This window comes from Lissotriton vulgaris, chromosome 12 (assembly GCF_964263255.1).
Source record: "Lissotriton vulgaris chromosome 12, aLisVul1.2, whole genome shotgun sequence".
In the NCBI taxonomy this organism is placed as follows: Eukaryota; Metazoa; Chordata; class Amphibia; order Caudata; family Salamandridae; genus Lissotriton; species Lissotriton vulgaris.
This window is the reverse complement of record NC_141700.1, coordinates 630,025,540-630,043,128: the sequence shown is the minus strand read 5'-3', so window position 1 is coordinate 630,043,128 and position 17,589 is coordinate 630,025,540. Positions and strand designations below refer to the sequence as shown.

Here is a 17,589-nt window from a genome sequence, read left to right as displayed (position 1 = left end):
GTTTCGATGAAGAAGTGTGCACACTGAAGGAAATTATTAACGTGACCTTATAGACCTCAAGCTTAGCCCCAAGCTGCTTATTGTCGGGCTTGAAGTCACTACATTACAGCACCCGACTTAAAAATATCTAAATGAGTTAATTGTATTTTTGTAACCTTGTTATGAATCCTCGGGTATTATGTTAAGTTATTTCTAAATGTAGGGTATCCTGTTTACGCTAATTATCTACGAAAGAGTTCTGCTGGGCTTGTGCTTTGTTACAGTCTAATTCTATCAATGTGTGATACCTTGAGTACCCAAATGTTAAGTGCTTAGTTCATTGGACCCCCAAGCTTAAAAATGCACCATTCTGCTTTTGACTATTTTTAAAATAAAATGCTACTCTTACTTCAGACCACAAGAGGTCTTGCAGTGGCTCAGGACATGTTCAGCTATCCTTGTAATGAATAAAATGGGCAAACATTTCTCTGTTTTAGCCAACAAAATAATGGGTGACATTAATTTTATGCGTATCTCAGATTTATCCGTTTTCAGTATAGTGCAACTTGCGTCCCCCTTTGTCCTTGGTGTGTGAAACTTCTCTTGTGTGAGAAATCCTCGCCAGCTGCCTTCCTCTCGTCACATTATCTGATTATAGTAAAACAACTTGCCACTCTCAAGCAAGAAGAGTTGAATAATGCCAGTGTTGCCTAATGTTCGGATGTGACCCACCTCTCACCAAAATATGAGAAATGAGTAATAGGAAATAGCAATCAAGAATCCCCAACTCTGATCTAGTTCACTTCCCACCCCAGTGAGCTTAAATCACCCTTCCTTGGTGCCATCACCTGTATTGAGCAACACTAAACCCAGAAGTATGTGACTATGGGCATGACTTCGATCTTGGCAAATCGGATACTCCATCACAAACGTGAAGGATATCCCGTCCGCCTTATTACATGTTCCATATGATATAAAGGAACTTGTAATACAGTGGATGGGATATCCGTCACGTTTGTGACAGAGTATCCCATCTGCCAAGACAATAATCAGGCTCTCTGTCTTTTTTGTTCTGCCCAAGATTCTGGCAGGAAAGTAGATTTCACCAGGATCCCTGACTTCTCTGAGGCGTTATCCTCGTCTCCTTCACAGGAGACTCACTGTACTTCTGTAGGTATAAAAGCTTTCCCTCTGCTACCCTCACAGGTGTGCACTGCTATTCCCTCGGATGGACTCATCTGGGACATCTCTATCCTATCCAGCATTTCAGGAACCTGTGTAAAACTGTCTCAGAAATAGTTTGTCCTACTTAGTAGAAGAGGAAGGTGCACAATTCCACTGTTTCCTTATAAAGCAGGACTGGGGCATCTGGACATGTATGCTACCTGTCTTAATTCTGCCCCACCGTGCTCCCGCAGAAATAAGAAATTCTTGTAGTAACCCATGTTGTGTTAGCCTCCCAGAACATTGACTGGTGTCCTTCATGAACATACAGGATGCATTTTTTTTACGTCTGTGTCTTAACGGACCACAAGAGGTATCTGTTTCATATTTCTAAATTATAGTTCTAAATCAATGTCAACTGTAAAAGATTCTGCCATTCAGCTTAATTACAGCCTCTCAAGTCATTACAACTATCCAGGGTCAGTGTGCAGCCCTGGAAAGCTACTGCTATTCCTACTGGGATTATTGCATTGAAAATGTTTCTCCAAGAGAGCTGGCAGAGTCTAACCTGGCCCTAGGACTTAGTACTCTATTCAGGCATAGGCTTTCTTTGAACTACTCTAAATCCACCATTGTTCTATTATAATTTCCATTCTGGAATCGCAAACGCGTACCTTTCCCTGTAGAAAGTATTGGCCGCCAAGCAAACAGTTGAACCGTAATTGTTGAATTGCACCTTCAATAGCTGGTGGTTCCATAGTCATTCAGGACTGCAGTTGTGTGTTGGTGTGGCCTACCATGCAAAACCGCACATGCGCTGCTTGCAGTTTTACCCACGCGAACACAGGAATCCAGTGCTGGACAGTTTGTCAATGCTGGCCCAGCCGATCCAGGTTTCCCATCATCTGAAATTATGTGATCACCCTCCCTACTTTGTATTGGAATGCCCATTCCACCTTCCATGCAACAGATAGCAGTTACAACAAACTCATCAGATCCAATTGGCATGAATTTGCTGGAATTCAAAATGATCCTCTCAGACTTAAAGGTGTTTATCTCAGTGACGACAATGTCCACACGGACTATACCAATAGACTTTCCTGCATAACAGTTGACAGGGGCACTCTGCACAGCTTAACAGACTGGCAGTAGACCTGTAGCAACAGTGAATTTCCCACGGTATGTTTCTATTTGCACCTTTAGGAAATAAACCTCAGCAGGTGACTTCAGATCATAATGGGTTTATTAAATGCAGATGAAGGCAACAAAGCCAAATCAAATTTTACCCATGCGCCAGAGAAAGCTCCAAATTCTGACATGGAATATTATTTAGAGATAATCATCAGGTTGTGGATGGGAATGTGATACACCGCTAATGTGCCTTCCATCAGTATCTAAGAGCCTCCACACCACGGTTCTGTTTGCTTTGTTGCTGCCTAGTCGGAATTTTGCTTTGCTGTTGCCATGCCCATGGAGTGTTTTTTTAAGTGCATCTACTTAAGCTCCATCTTGTACTTGTTAAGGATACTCATTTGCCCCCTGATTCCTATTGCTACATAGGAGGCCCAAAATGGGAACTGTTTATTTTCTGAGTTGCAAGATCTGCCATCTCTTTGTGCAATTTGTCATCCACTAGGTGTTTATCCTTGTGTGTGGCAGTGAATAAGAATGTGCCCCTGACAGTTGTCAAAACACCCCAGGTACAGCTTTTAGATGTTTTTTCCTTGACATGTGACTCCAGAAATGCCTTTATCGCCTCGCTATGTTCCTGACTGCTATGACATTGATAAAATCACTGATGACATCTGTAGGAAGGTGGATACCTGACTATGGTTACCCCAGATGTTTTGCCTTGTGTTTAGCTGGTTTTCGACTTAGTTGGCCTGGTTCCCTGCTAATCGGGGCCCCAGGCTATCTGCTCTCTCTTTAAAATGGATTCCATGTACCCTAGGTGCATAACTAAATTGGCTTGGGTCACCTTATCAGCCCCTGTACAGTGCACTATAGGTGCCCAGGGCATAGGTGCATCCAAGGCCTACCAGGGGCTGCAGCATATCTTTTGCCACCCCTGGCTGGCTATCCAAATTGACACAACTGGCTTATCACTCAGCTGGGGCAAGGTGGTGTAATCACCTTTTGCTTAGATATAGTATACCTATATCTAAACCTATATCTGGACACATATATACCTATAAGTCACTCCTTTGGCAGGCCTTAACAATCCTGGAGGCAGAGTGCTTGGTTTTATGTGAGATGGTGCTCTAGCATGAGCTGAGCCTGTCTGCAGCTGTCGGGACAACCTCCCTTAGCTGTTCCGGGATATTGCCATACCATATACTCTTAAGTGCATTATAATCCTCGCGGTTACTTGCTAACTTTGGTTTGGCTTTATCAAAACATGTCGTGTAAGGTGTCATACGCTTTGGAATACTACCCCCTAGCCAGTCCTGGCAACAGGGGTAGCATTCCACCCTTCTAAAGGGAGAAGACATGTTATTTTGTTAAAACGTGGTTAATCCTAACCAGAACCTCAGCATCACAAAATGGATGCTGCTGCCACAGACCCAAGTCTGACCTCCTACTGCTGACCGAAACTTGGCAGGGGAGGCCTGGACAATAGGTTTCCTGTCGCAGGGAGGTGCTACACCTCCCCAGACAGGAGATAGTGGATTGGGGCAGGGTGCGCTGAATGAAACTAGACACTGCCTGGGGCACACAAGGTGTCCCATGCATAGTCCAGTTCAAACCGGTGCTGGGACCCTCCAGTCCCAGCTCTGGCGCGAAGCTGGACAAAGGGAAAGGGGTGTAACCACCCCCTTCCTGGGTCCCACCCATCGAAGGGACCTAGCAGGTGATCCAGCCCACAGATTTGGAATAAAGGTGGGAGCAGTGCTAGTGCACGCAGATTATCCTGACTGAAATTTATGAAACGAAACTCTGGACCCTTCGACATCCCACTCGACGTGTAAGACTGAAGAATCTCCCTTGTGGTCAAGGAGTGACCACCCTGTGCAAACAGGCACCATCCAGCGCCTCACCGTTTGCTTTGTTGCAGTTCCCGCCGGAACTCGAGCGACAGAGTTCGACAAGACCCAGCGTTCCTGCCTTCCAACAGCCCGATCCACAGTCCCAGCAAGTCTGAGACCCGTGGAGGCGACCTGAAGCGTGGGGCCGGCCATCTTGGAAAAACTACGAAGTGCTGACCGTGCAGCTCCCGAGGCTCCCTCGACGCTGTGCATTGGGGTTTGAGAAGCCCCAGCCCAAGCAGCTTTTGCACCAAAGCTCACCCCTCCACACTCTCCGAGTGCTGCGTGGGGCCCTTCTGCATCTTTCTGCTCGACGCGTTGGTCCGGTCTCTTGCCCGTTGGCTAGTGGCCGCAGTACCGACGAACCTTTGAATTTGCTCTGCCAGTCCGGTTGCTCTGGACTGGCCCTCGCTCCCCTAAAAAGGAGCACCCGTTCTGACCTTGCTTGTCCGAGTAAGAAGCGATCTTGGAATCCTGCGTGGGTTGCGCTTGCCAAGGTTGGTTTGCTCCAATCCGGAAGCCGACACAGCCGACCGCGAGAGCCTTCGTGGGACAGCTCGTGATCCACTCCTGGACACCCTCGGTGCCCCAGAGTCCACGTGGCAGCGGAGACAAGCTTCACCACAACCACCTGATTGCGCTCGACATTGCCTGGTTCCTTCCTGGCTCCACCCTGGTCACTGCTGAGTGACCCAGACTCTGTCCCCTCTGCTTTCAGATTCTCTACATCATCGATCCTCCCTTGGATCGCACCGGACACTTCTCTTCTGGCCACCTGCAGCATCTTCATCTACAGGCTCCATAGATCTACACAACGAAAGCCGACACGACTTTGCACCTGTGCACCCGCTTCCTGTGGGTGAGGTAACTCTTGAACGCCGGTGCTCCTGTAGTGGTATACACCTCTAGTGTCTAAGTCTAAAGTTTTGTACTTCTAGTCCAGTCGGAAGACTCTTAAAACAGTAACTCAATAACTTTTACGCACCATTGACTTTGCACTGGTGCATATGTGTGCTTTCAGTGCTGCACCCGATTCCCGCGGGCTTTTCCCAGCTTCAGCATTGCTAGTCCCGATTAGTCCCAGCGATGCCCTAGGCCTGACCACTGTTCGATTAGTGATACTTATACCACTTATTTAGTATATGGTTTTGCGTGGCCTCTGGCCTCATCCATAATTGTGCAACTTTCATATGTTTTACTGTGCTTTTGTTTAAACGCTTGTGCTTCTATACTCATAAAGAGTCTAGGGGATTATTCTGAGAATAAATACATATATTTTTATAATATATAACTTGTGTGGGGTCCTCTCATTTGATATTACAGGATTGTGATTGGTAAAACAGCTGGCTTCACATGCCCTCTTGAGTTAAGCCTTTAAGGCTGCTTAGTCCATGCTACCATTAGGATAGCTTGTCTATAAGGTTGACTTACAACCATCACCATAAGGGATTGTTTGGACTGATACAAGGTGCCCCCAGAGTTGGAGACATCATATATCAGGCCAACTTCTCACATTGGTGTGCAGCGATTGGGATTTGAGCTTGCTGTTGTTTTACCATTGCAATCTTTTTATCAAATTGAAAGATCACATCAAGTACCTTCGGTACATATAAACAAAGCTTACATATTTAAGTTCTACTGAACTTAGTAGTTGTAAAACAAAGGGCTTAGCACACCCTGCCTACAACTCACTAGGAAAACACTTAGTGTAGGTAAGTGCACCACTTACCCCTCACTAGCAGTCATGTCTGGCACAGGTGAAGCTTCCAGCTCTCTGCCTGTGTTGGTTGACCTTATCCAGGCACCTTCTAGCTATGACAAACTCAGCCATAAGGACTTGAGTGCCTTGTGCACTGCAAGAGGGCTGAAAAAGGGCCACAACCCTACCATTCCCATCCTGATAGCCATCCTGGAGAAGGATGATCTTGAGAAAGCTAGAGTAGCTCCCTTAGGGTCAGGAGATGGAGTGAACCCCCCAGAGACTGAAAACAGCACCCCAGAAGATGAGGTGGACTCAGAATCCGAAGATAATGAGTCAGATCAGGATCAAGGGAACAACCAGGTACCAGTTGGGAGTTTTAGCCAAGTCAACTTGGACCTACATGGAAATGGAGAGGTCCAGCACCTCCCCAGAGTACATAGCAGAACTTTTCCAGGCAATAGAAGGGATAGATCTCCTTCCAGGGACTCTCACCTTTCTAGTGCCTCAAGGGAATCTCAAAGGGGAATGACTTTCCCACAGAGAAAAGAGCATACGGCCAGAATGAGGGCTGTCCAACTCCAGATAGAGAGGGAAGAGGTAGCCTTGGCCCAAGCTAAACTTGCTTTGGCAAGGGAACAAAAATTGTGTGGATTAGATTCCACTGGTGGCAGCAACATTATCCCTAGAGATAAAGACAGCTCCTATGAACATAGAAACCTGAGCAAAATTGTGCCCCCCTGCAGAGATGGGGATGACATCCACAAGTGGATAACTGCTCTTGAGAGCGCCTTCATGGTACAGCAGGTTCCTCAGGACCAGTGGGCTGCAATTTTATGGCTCTCCTTTTCTGAGAAAGGGAGAGATCAGCTCCTCACTGTCAGACATGAGGATGCTAAAAACTACACCGTCCTGAAGAGTGCTCTAATTGATGGGATTGGCTTAACCACTGAACATTACAGGTTAATGTTCAGAGACACCCAGAAGACACAGATACAGGACTGAACTGATTTTGTAATTAATTGTCAGGACCAGCTTTTACATCAGCACCTGGTGGACTCAGATCTGACCTCTCCACAAGAATTGGGTAAGAGGGCAGACAAATGGGTCAGAACCAGGATTAGGCCTAAAAATCAGGGTAATGACCAGAAGAAGGAGTCTACCAAACCTCAAGACAAGTGTGAGGATAAATCTAAAGAGAAGACTTCCCCAGGGCCCCAAAACTCCAGGGATGGGGGTGGGTCCCAAGACACTTCCTCTACAGTGTAAAAAGCCTTACTGCCATGCCTGTAAACAGGTTGGCCATTGGAAAACAGACAGCTGTTGTCCAAAGAATAGTAATAAGGAAAATATACCTCCAAGTAAAGCTCCAACACCTCCTGTTACTGTTAGCAGTAATCCCCCAGGAGGTGGGAGCATCCCCAATAATTTGGGTGGGTTTACTTTTGGAACACCGGAGGACTCTAGCCTAACCAGGTCCCCAACTACTTCTGTCTGTGAAGATGGCATGGGGTTTGCCAATTTCACTGATTGCCCAAACACTTTGAGCAAGTACAGACAGGAGCCCCACATCAATGGTCAGAAAGTTGAGGCCTATAGAGACACAGGGGCTAGTATCACCATGGTGACTGCAAATCTCTTTTTTTTTATTTTTTTTTTTTAATTTTGTACAATTTTTATTTATTGTATAGCAAGCAAAAAAGAGGAAATAGAGAGAGAGAAAAAGACAGAAGAAAAACAGGCGGCAGGTCCGCAGCATTACTCAAGCAAGTGTTTGGTAAGAATCTCAGACAGAGGCACTTGCGGCGATACACTACATCAATCTGGGCAGTCCTGAAGGCAATGTGTGCCAGTGAAAGTCAAGGAAATCAGTCAGTCGCTCCCTGATGCCTCGGCAGTCCTCTCCAAAAGGAAAGTCATTCCCACATAATCAGGATGCTGCGGAAGCCCCCGGGCAATCAATATCCTCCGTCAGCTATGCGGTGCCGCAACAAGTAATAAACAACCCCCCCAACTTACCCCCACCCAACCCCCCGTTCCCCCCCCTCCCCCCAAGGTGGTGGCGCCGACATACGTTCTCAATCTCTGTCCCACAATCACACAGTCTGATTAAATCTGGAATAGGTGAAGGGCACGCAGGGCAGATGGGCATACCGCAGATGGCAAACCTCGTGACAAAAATCGGACCAAGGGTCCCCACCGAAACATAAAATTCTTAAAGTTGCCCAAGAAGATGTTCGCCATTCTCTCCATGCTCAATAGCCTCCACAGTTTCGCGTGCCATAATGACATAGCTGGGGCCGTCGATTTCTTCCAGGCCGCGGCTAGCGTTAGCTTAGCCGCTCCTAGGCATAGCCATAAAATCTGTTTATCCGCCTTCGTTTGGTGTTCCAACAACGGGTCCCGAAGGCCCAAGATGACAAAGGACAAGGAATCCGGGATTGGATATCCTAATATGTCTTTGATATGAGACAAAATTTCGGCCCAAAAGGGCCGGATGACCGGGCAGTCCCACCAAATGTGGCGTAAGTCTCCCAACAATCCACAGCCCCTCCAACATCGGTCCGAAGACGCCGGGAATATGCGATGTAATTTTGAAGGGTAGAGGTACCAATCTAGCATGGTTTTAAGATGGGCTTCCCGCAGGTCCACAGAGTGATTGTGAGCTCTAATGTCTCGCCAGAGACCCTTCCATTCTTCCTTGGCTATGTCCCGACCCAGGAGAACCTCCCAGTGGTCCATGTAGCGGGGACGAGGAGAGACTACAGTGGTTAGCAAGAGTTTATATAGAAAGGAAATCGTCCCCTTCATTGTGGAAGTCCGTAGAAGAAAGGCCTCGAAAAGCGAGAATGGTCTAGTAGCCGCCTCTCTGTCCCGTCGAGGTTGTCCAGTGTCAGCTGAGCATATCGGAAGTGTTCCGTGGGTGGGAGGCCATAGTCACGCATGCAATTATGAAATGAGAGGGGTTCCGTACCGTGGAATAAGTGCGTAAGGGTCCTACAAACTCCCTCTCTCCATTGTCGGAATGGTCCCTCCTGCAACGCCGGCGGGAAGGCCGGATTAAAATGTAAAGGAGTGAAGGGAGAAGGAAACGTTGTCCAGCGCTCATCCTCCGCGACCGTGTCCCACACCTTCAAAACAGTGCCAGTGGGCGTGCTGATGTAGGCGTTTTTAGGCCTGTCCCCTTTGGGTTTCCAGGCAAGATCCCAGATCGATCTCCCGGCCACACTCCTGTCCATATGCAGCCAGTGTTTCTCAGACTCTTGCTTAGACCTTTCTACCAACTCCCGAAGCTGCGCAGCTTTATAGTACAAGTGCATATCAGGGAGACCCTCCCCTCCCTCCTCCCGTGGGCGCCGCAAAGTCGCAAAGGAGAAGCGCGCCCGGCCCCCCTGCCAGATGAACTTCAGAAGTAGAGTCTTAAGGCGCCGGAAGAAGTCCATTTCCATAGGGATGGGGAGGGCCTGGAAGCGGTACAGAAACCTAGGGAGGAGGACCATCTTGATGGCATGGATCCTACCCAGCCAAGAAATGTATTTCGGCTTCCATCGGTCCAGTTCTCTGCGCACAGCCGCCAGCATAGGCGGGAAGTTTGCTGTGAATAAGGATCCTATAGCAGGAGTCAGGCGGACACCCAGATATAACAGGGAGGCAGGCACCCATGCCAAAGGCGTGAGCGAGCGCATTCGCTCCAGCTCTGCTGGCGGGAGTGTCAAATTTAAGATATACGATTTATCAAAATTAACCTTGAATCCGGCCACTTCTTCATAGTCGGACAGCAGAGTTTGAATGTGTGGTAAAGATTGAGCCGGGTCCCCCACCGATAGCAACACGTCATCCGCAAAAAGGGAGATTTTATGCTGTTCACCCGAAAAGGGGAGTCACTTTATCTGCTCTCGCTCGCGCACCGCAAGGGTCAGAGGTTCAATGCTTAAGGCAAAGAGAAGAGGGGAAAGGGGGCAGCCCTGTCTTGTTCCCCGGGAGTGAGCGAAGTTGGCGGAGCGATGTCCATTAATCACCACCCTAGAGTTGGGATTGCTGTAGTTCGCACGGATCATTGTGACGAATTGGTGCGAAAGGCCAAAGGCCTCCAGGGTGCGCAACATGAACCCCCAGTCAACCCGGTCAAAGGCCTTTTCCGCATCTAACCCCACCAGTACTGCCGGAATACGGAACCGGGTGGCCTTCTCTATTAGATGTATAACCCTCCTCAAATTGTCATGCGTCTGACAGCCTTGAATAAACCCTGATTGATCCGGGTGGATGATGGCTGGCATCAGATCCTGGAGCCTGCGCGCAATGATAGTGGAATATAGTTTAGCATCAACATTGAGAAGTGCTATTGGGCGGTATGACGAGCATTTAGAGAGGTCCTTATCCGGTTTGGGAATCACGGTGATCACGGCTTCGGCCATGGTGCCCGCGGTCCGCCCCGTGATCGCCATTTCGTTGAAGAGGGACACCAAGAAATCGCAGAGCTCTACCGCAAATGATTTGTAAAACAAAGCCGTGTAGCCGTCTGGACCCGGCGCCTTGTGGAGCTTCAGATCTCGGATAGCATCCAACACTTCTGATCTGGATATGGGGGCAGCCAGGAGTTCATTCCACTCCTTCGACACTTGTGGGATGGGAAGGTCAGCCAGAAAGCGGTCCTGAGCCGCTTGATCTAGGGATTCACCCTCATAGAGCGCCTCATAAAAGCGGCCAAAGATATTTGCCTTATCCACATCTCTATGTTGTAATGAACCAGAGGAGTCCAGTACTCCACCAATATAATCCCTCTCCCTCTTGTCCCGGAGCTGACGAGCCAAGTGCCTGCCTATTTTGTTCCCCTGTGAGTAGGAGACCCGCCGGAGCCGCAGGAGGGTAAACTCTGCCCGATTGTTGTCGTGGGCCTTCAATTTACCCCTCACGGCAGTCAGCGGTCTAAGAGTCACTCTAGACGGGTTAGTTTTGTGTGCCTGCTCCAAGACGGCTAATTCCGCCTCCAGGTCCTCTCGTTCCTTCCTCCTCAACCTATTGAGGTTAGCGTTGAGGCTTAGGCAGGTGCCCCGCAAGGAGGCCTTGCACGCATCCCACGTATTAAAGAGGGAAGTGTCCGCAACCGGGTTGAGGGCCAGAAACTCCCCTATCGCTTTACGCAATACCTTACAGGAGGTATCATCCCGGACAAGCGCCGGCGGGAAATACCATTTCCTCACCCAGTCTCCTCCGGCCGGCCAGTGGAGCCCTAGAACCAGTAAGCTGTGGTCTGACACAGAGAGCGGGAAGACACTAGAATCACGGACATCTCCCCTGAGGGCTTGGCTCACAAAGATATGATCCAGACGGGAATAGGTATGATGGACATGGGAAAAGAAGGTGTAATCTCGCGCTTGTGGATGCAAGAACCGCCAACTGGCAATCAATCCAAGCTCACCAACCATACTCTGTGTTTCCGTAGAGAAAACCCCAGTGTCCGCTCTCTGGGCTCGGGAGCTGTCTAAGCCCTTGTCCCAAACCATGTTGAAATCCCCCATTAGAACCACATGCCCCTCAACAAAGTCCCCCGCCCTATCCAACAGATCTCGAAGAAAAGCATTCTGCCCAGAGTTGGGAACATACACCACCACAAACGTACAGGTTCTGCCGTAAAGCACACCCTTGACCATCAGCCAACGTCCCTCCTTGTCACAGCTGATCCCCATAGGTTGGAAGTGCCGGGACGCTCGGAACAGAAGTGCCACTCCTCTATGTTTAGTAGATGCGGAGGATCTATAGATGAGTGGGAAATGTCTATGACGTAATCGAAGTTCATCTTTACGCGCCAGGTGGGTCTCTTGGAGCCCCACAATATCTAAGTGGTGGTCAGACAAATATTTCCAAATTTTCTGGTGCTTCTGAGGGGAGTTGAGGCCCTTTACATTCCATGTCCCGATACTATGCGGCATGGGAAACAGTCAGAACCCAACCCTGTATGTACGCCTCGACAACCTGCCCACCCTCCCACCCCACCAAAGGCAGCCAAGCAGCCCCTCGAGCTCCATCCGCCTCCAACTCCCCATCGCCCACTCCACTCCCCCGGGGTCCCGGCTGCCCAAACCCGGTAACAACTCCTAACCAAGAAGCAGTCCCCCCTCAGAGGCCTGGCAAGCGAGATCCCAATCCTCTCACATGTAGAGAGAAAAAAGCATACTACACATTCACTCCGGACGCCACCACCACCCAGTCCAACCCCCACCCGGTCCCCAACAACCCCCCCCTCAAATGCTCCCCAGGCCAAGACCAAAACCAAAACAGTGTACTTATCAGTCCCAGTGGATAGTAGTTTGTGGAAGTCCTCCTGGGTCGGGCTGGAGCCCCAATGTTGGGACCCCGAGGGGCCACGGACCGGGGTGTCTTCTCCAAAAGTACAATCAAACCCACGGTACCTGAAGTCAAGTGCCCCTCCGGCACCTACCAGCTGGCGGCTTAAAGATCAAGCAGCACCTGAGCTTTGCTGGGAAGACGCCAAGGTCGCCGAGGCCACCGAAGCCACAGCATCCCCTCTCTCCAGTAGGCTAGCCCAACAATCAGGCCTCCTACGCTCCATATCCGGGCCCACTCTCTGCCATGAGGAAGAACGCCTACGCCTCCGCGGCGGCGAGCCGCCAGCATCCTGCGAGGGAGTCACATCGTCCAGACCCAAAAGATCCTTCGCCACTTGAAGAGAGCGTATCTGCGCCAGCCTGTTCTCCCACCTGAAGATGATGCGGAAGGGATGACCCCACGAATAGGAAATGCTGCGTTCCCGGAGGAAGGCGGTCACCGGACGGAACTCCCGCCTCTTCTGAAGGGTCGATGCCGCCAGGTCCTGATAGAGTTGCGGACGGTGCTCTCTGAATTGCAGGGAGGAGATGGTCCGCGCCTTCCGTAAGATACGTTCTTTTAGCTGGAAATCGTGCACACAAACTAAGATGTCCGGGGGTGGCCCCCCCCTCTCCTAGGAAGACCGACCCTGTGTACCCTGTCCATTCTGATTTCCTGAACATCATCGTCGCCCAACACCTGCAGGAAGAGAGCTTGGACATATCCCCGCAGATCACCTGCTTCTCCGTCCCACGGTACAGCGCGAATGCGGATGTTGTTCCGGCGGGAACGGTTCTCCAGATCCTCCGTGTGGGACTGGAGGTCCAAGTTCTGCTCCGTGAGCCGAATGATGTCTTGCTGTAGCTGGTGGACATCGTTCGCCATGCTTAAGTCGTGGTCCTCCAAGGTAGCCACCCTCTCTCCAATACCGTCCACATCTCTCCGCACTTCACGGAGGTCCGACGCAAGCTGGGCGCGAAGTTCCGAGATATCTTCTTTAATGGAGGCAAAGAGTTCCGTCATAAAGGCCTTGGTCGCTGGGGCCTCGTCGTCCGATTTCTTGGGCGATACGCTGGGTCCGGGGGACGCCGGTTGCTGAGAATTTTTCGTTGCGCCATCTTTCCCAGGCTTCCCTTTGCGTAACGTGGAGGACATCGTGGCACCCCCTAGTCCGGATGCAGTGCTCCCCCGACGTCAGGCCAGCCCTCCACCCGGTGATGCGACCGGCGCCTCAACGATCCGCCGCCTGTCGAAGTCAAATGCAGGCGCTCCCCACGGTGCAGAGCCACCAGTTCTCACTTGCTGTCCTCCCAGGTAGGACCCATCGCTGTGGCAGCGCAACTTCACGTTCCCTCAGGTGCAGCAGCAATAAGAAAGCGCAGAGGACCCCCTGAGAGACCTTCCCGGGTGCCCAGCCCTCGGGGGGGCAGCTCTACTACCAGGCAGCCACAGCCGCCGAGGCGGGTCAAAGCAGGGTGGGTGGAAGAGTCTGTGCAGCCGCAAAATCCGCTTTGCGCTCAAAGCCGTGCTTGTAGTGTCCACTCTCCAGCCCCTGCAGGCCCCTCACCAGTGCAGCCCCCCACACCATCCAGCGCAGCACAGCACCCCCTGGAAGTTGGTATGCCAAGGCCCGAAGTCCAGAGGCTCCCCCAGCTACGACTCCGCAGCTACCACTGTCTCTCCCCTCTGCATTGCAGGAAGGTCGGGCCCTCCTGTTACGCAAGGCCGGGGATCACAGGCCTACAGTCCGCCGGGCACCACGGCCCAAGTCCCAGCCGCTGCCGGGTCCAAACGAGGTGCGCGGCCCTACCACTCCGCTGCGGGTGTCACTACCTGCAGGGGGAAAGCTTCCCGGCACTGCAGCCTCGCCCGATCAGTCGGGTAGGAACGGAAGGAGGGGGGGCAAGGCGCCGCCGTTCCGCCGGACCTCACCGGCCCGCACCGCTAGAGTTCACGCGGCGGCCGCGGCTCCCGTCCTGGGCGAGGCCTCCTCTCCCTGTCACCCCAACGGCAGTCTCTGTAGGCAGCGGAGCAGGAGCCGCGAACCCTCAGGGTCCGTGCTGTGCAGTCGCGGACAGGAAGTCCAGCCTCCTCCGATACTCAAGGCCGGGGATTACAGGGCCACGCGTCGTCGCCGCTCCAGGGGCCACGTCCAGCCCTCCACAACGCTCGCTCGTGGCTCCGGAGTTGACCCCCACTCTCCGGGGAGCCGAAGCTGACCACGTAGGGCCGAGTAGCACGCCGCTATCAGTGCTAAGCAAGGGTAAGCTGGGCTCGGCGCCGGAGGGACTCACAAAGACGTCTCACTCCGTCGCCATCTTGGCCACGCCCCCCCCCCTAGGCAACTTTTACCTGGTGCCACATACCAGGTGACATACATTGATGGAGTGCAGAAAAATCATCCCATGGAAGTGGTAAATCTCAGCTGGGGAGGAGTCACTGGCCCAAAGAGAGTGGCAGTGTCCCCAAACTTGCCTGTAGATTGTCTACTTGGGAATGATTTGGAAATCTCAGCCTGGGCTGATGTTGAACAAGAAATCCATTCTAGAATGCTAAATCTCCATGGAAAGGTTAGTGGGGCTGTGATGGCTACAGCCCCAATCCAAGATGTCCTTCCTGAAAAGGTTGGTAGTGCTGTGCAAGTCTCAGCCCCATCTTTAGCCAATTCCCTTCCTAGACAGATTAGCAGGGCTGTTATGGTAACAGCCCATACCCAAACTGAGTCCCTTCCTGAAAAGGTTGGTGGGGCTGTGATGGCCACAGCCCAAACTCAAACTGATTCATGTGTTGTGAAGCCTGAAACAATGGATCACTCTACACAAACAGAGAGCATTGAGGAGGAAGAGAAATCTCCCTCCCACCAGACTTTAGGAAAGGATCAGCCTCCTCAGGGAACTGATCTTACCCCTGGTGAAGGAACTGCCCCAGAGGTGGTTAGGCCTAGCCTGACAGAGCCCCTGATGTCAGTGGACCCTTCCCAGGTGGGACCCAGTCTGGAGCAGGTAACCTGCCCCTCTCTACCCAGCCTCAGTCAGCCCAGGGCTACAGAGGTCAAGGAAGTCAGTGAGCCCCAGAGGGCCCCCTGTCAAATAAAGCACCCCCACCACCAGATTAGGGGCACCAAAGCTAGCAGCACTAGCAAGGTGAACACTTTAAAAATTCCTGAGGGATCCCCCTTACCACTAGTTAGGGACCTCCCCCAAATGGACACTGTTGGGCACAGCCAAACCTGGGACCCCAAGGCCCCAAACCTGACCTGTCCCTCCAGTAAGCCAACCAAAGGGACCCAGCCTCCAGCTTTAGGTAGCCAGAGGTTGACCGTGAGAGCACAGTGCAACTCAGTCAATGAAAGAAAGGCACACATGGTGGAAGATAATTGGAGGAAGTTGAGCCCTACATTAGTGAAGCCTCACTTCAGTACTCCATATCAACACCAGCCTTTTACTTTGCAAAAACACACCACAGGTAGTGATTCCCTATGGTGGAGACCCTCTAATACCCCTAGGGTGAGGGATTGCTTAGTGGACCATGAGACAGGGGGTAACCATGCTACTGCAGGTACTTCCTTATATGGCCACTCAGGCAATATAGGCTTACCTGGTCAAGGTTAGCCTTATCTCCTTTCGTTTGGCAGGGGGGGGGGGGGGGTTGTGTAGGAAGGTGGATACCTGACTATGGTTACCCCAGATTTTTTGCCTTGTGCTTAGCTGGTTTTCGACTTAGCCTGGGGCCCTGATTAGCAGGGAACCAGGCCAACTATCTGCTCTCTTTAAAATGGATTCCATGTACCCTAGGTGCATAACTAAATTGGCTTGGGTCACCTTATCAGCCCCTGTACAGTCCACTATAGGTGCCCAGGGCATAGGTGCATCCAAGGCCTACCAGTGACTGCAGCATATCTTTTGCCACCCCTGGCTGGCTATCCAAATTGACACAACTGGCTGATCACTCAGCTGGGGCAAGGTGGTGTAATCACCCCTTGCTTAGATATAGTATACCTATATCTAAACCTATATCTGGACACATATATAACTACAAGTCACTCCTATGGCAGGCCTTAACAATCCTGGAGGCAGAGTGCTTGGTTTTATGTGAGATGGTGCTCTAGCATGAGCTGAGCCTGTCTGCAGCTGTCGGGACCAACTCCCTTAGCTGTTCCGGGATATTGCCATACCATATACTCTTAAATGCATTATAATCCTCGCGGGTACTTGCTAACTTTGGTTTGGCTTTATCAAAACATGTCGTGTAAGGTGTCATACGCTTTGGAATACTACCCCCTCACCAGTCCTGGCGACGGGGGTAGCATCCCACCCTTCTAGAGGGAGAAGACATGTTACTTTCCTAAAACGGGGTTAATTCGACCCAGAGCCTCAGCATCACAAAATCGATGCTGCTGCCACAGACAAAAGTCTGATCTCCTACTGCTGACCGAAACTTGGCAGGGGAGGCCTGGACAATAGGTTTCCTGTCGCAGGGAGGTGTTACACCTCCCCAGACTGGAGATAGTGGATTGGGGCAGGGTCGGCTGAATGAAACTAGACACTGCCTGGGGCACACAAAGTGTCCCATGCATAGTTCAGTTCAAACCGGTGCTGGGACCCTCCAGTCCCAGCTCTGGCGCGAAGCTGGACAAAGGGAAAGGGGTGTAACCACCCCCTTCCTGGGTCCCACCCATGGGAGGGACCTTGCAGGTGATCCAGCCCACAGATTTGGAATAAAGGTGGGAGCAGTGCTAGTGCACGCAGATTATCCTGACTGAAATTTATGAAACGAAACTCTGGACCCTTCGACATCCCACTCGACGTGGAAGACTGAAGAATCTCCCTTGTGGTCAAGGAGTGACCACCCTGTGCAAACAGGCACCATCCAGCGCCTCACCGTTTGCTTTGTTGCAGTTCCCGCCGGAACTCGAGCGACAGAGTTCGACAAGACCCAGCGTTTCTGCCTTCCAACAGCCCGATCCATAGTCCCAGCAAGTCTGAGACCCGTGGAGGCGACCTGAAGCGCGGGGGCGGCCATCTTGGAAAAACTACGAAGTGCTGACCGTGCAGCTCCCGAGGCTCCCTCGACGCTGTGCATTGGGGTTTGAGAAGCTCCAGCCCGAGCAGCTTTTGCACCAAAGCTCACCCCTCCACACTCTCCGAGTGCTGCGTGGGGCCCTTCTGCATCTTTCTGCTCGACGCGTTGGTCCGGTCGCTTGCCCGTTGGCTAGTGGCCCCAGTACCGACAAACCTTTGAATTTGCTCTGCCAGTCCGGTTGCTCTGGACTGGCCCTCGCTCCCCTGAAAAGGAACACCCGCTCTGACCTTGCTGGTCCGAGTAAGAAGTGATCTTCGAATCCTGCGTGGGTTGCGCTTGCCAAGGTTTGTTTGCTCCAATCTGGAAGCCGAC

The 17,589-nt window shown here is 51.4% G+C and overlaps 1 protein-coding gene across 2 annotated transcripts in view; it reads left to right on the top strand.

Annotated features, from left to right (window-relative positions):
• TCF25 (TCF25 ribosome quality control complex subunit) overlaps window positions 1-17,589 on the top strand; it is a 486,799-nt gene that overhangs the window by 138,676 nt on the left and 330,534 nt on the right. The window lies entirely within an intron of this gene.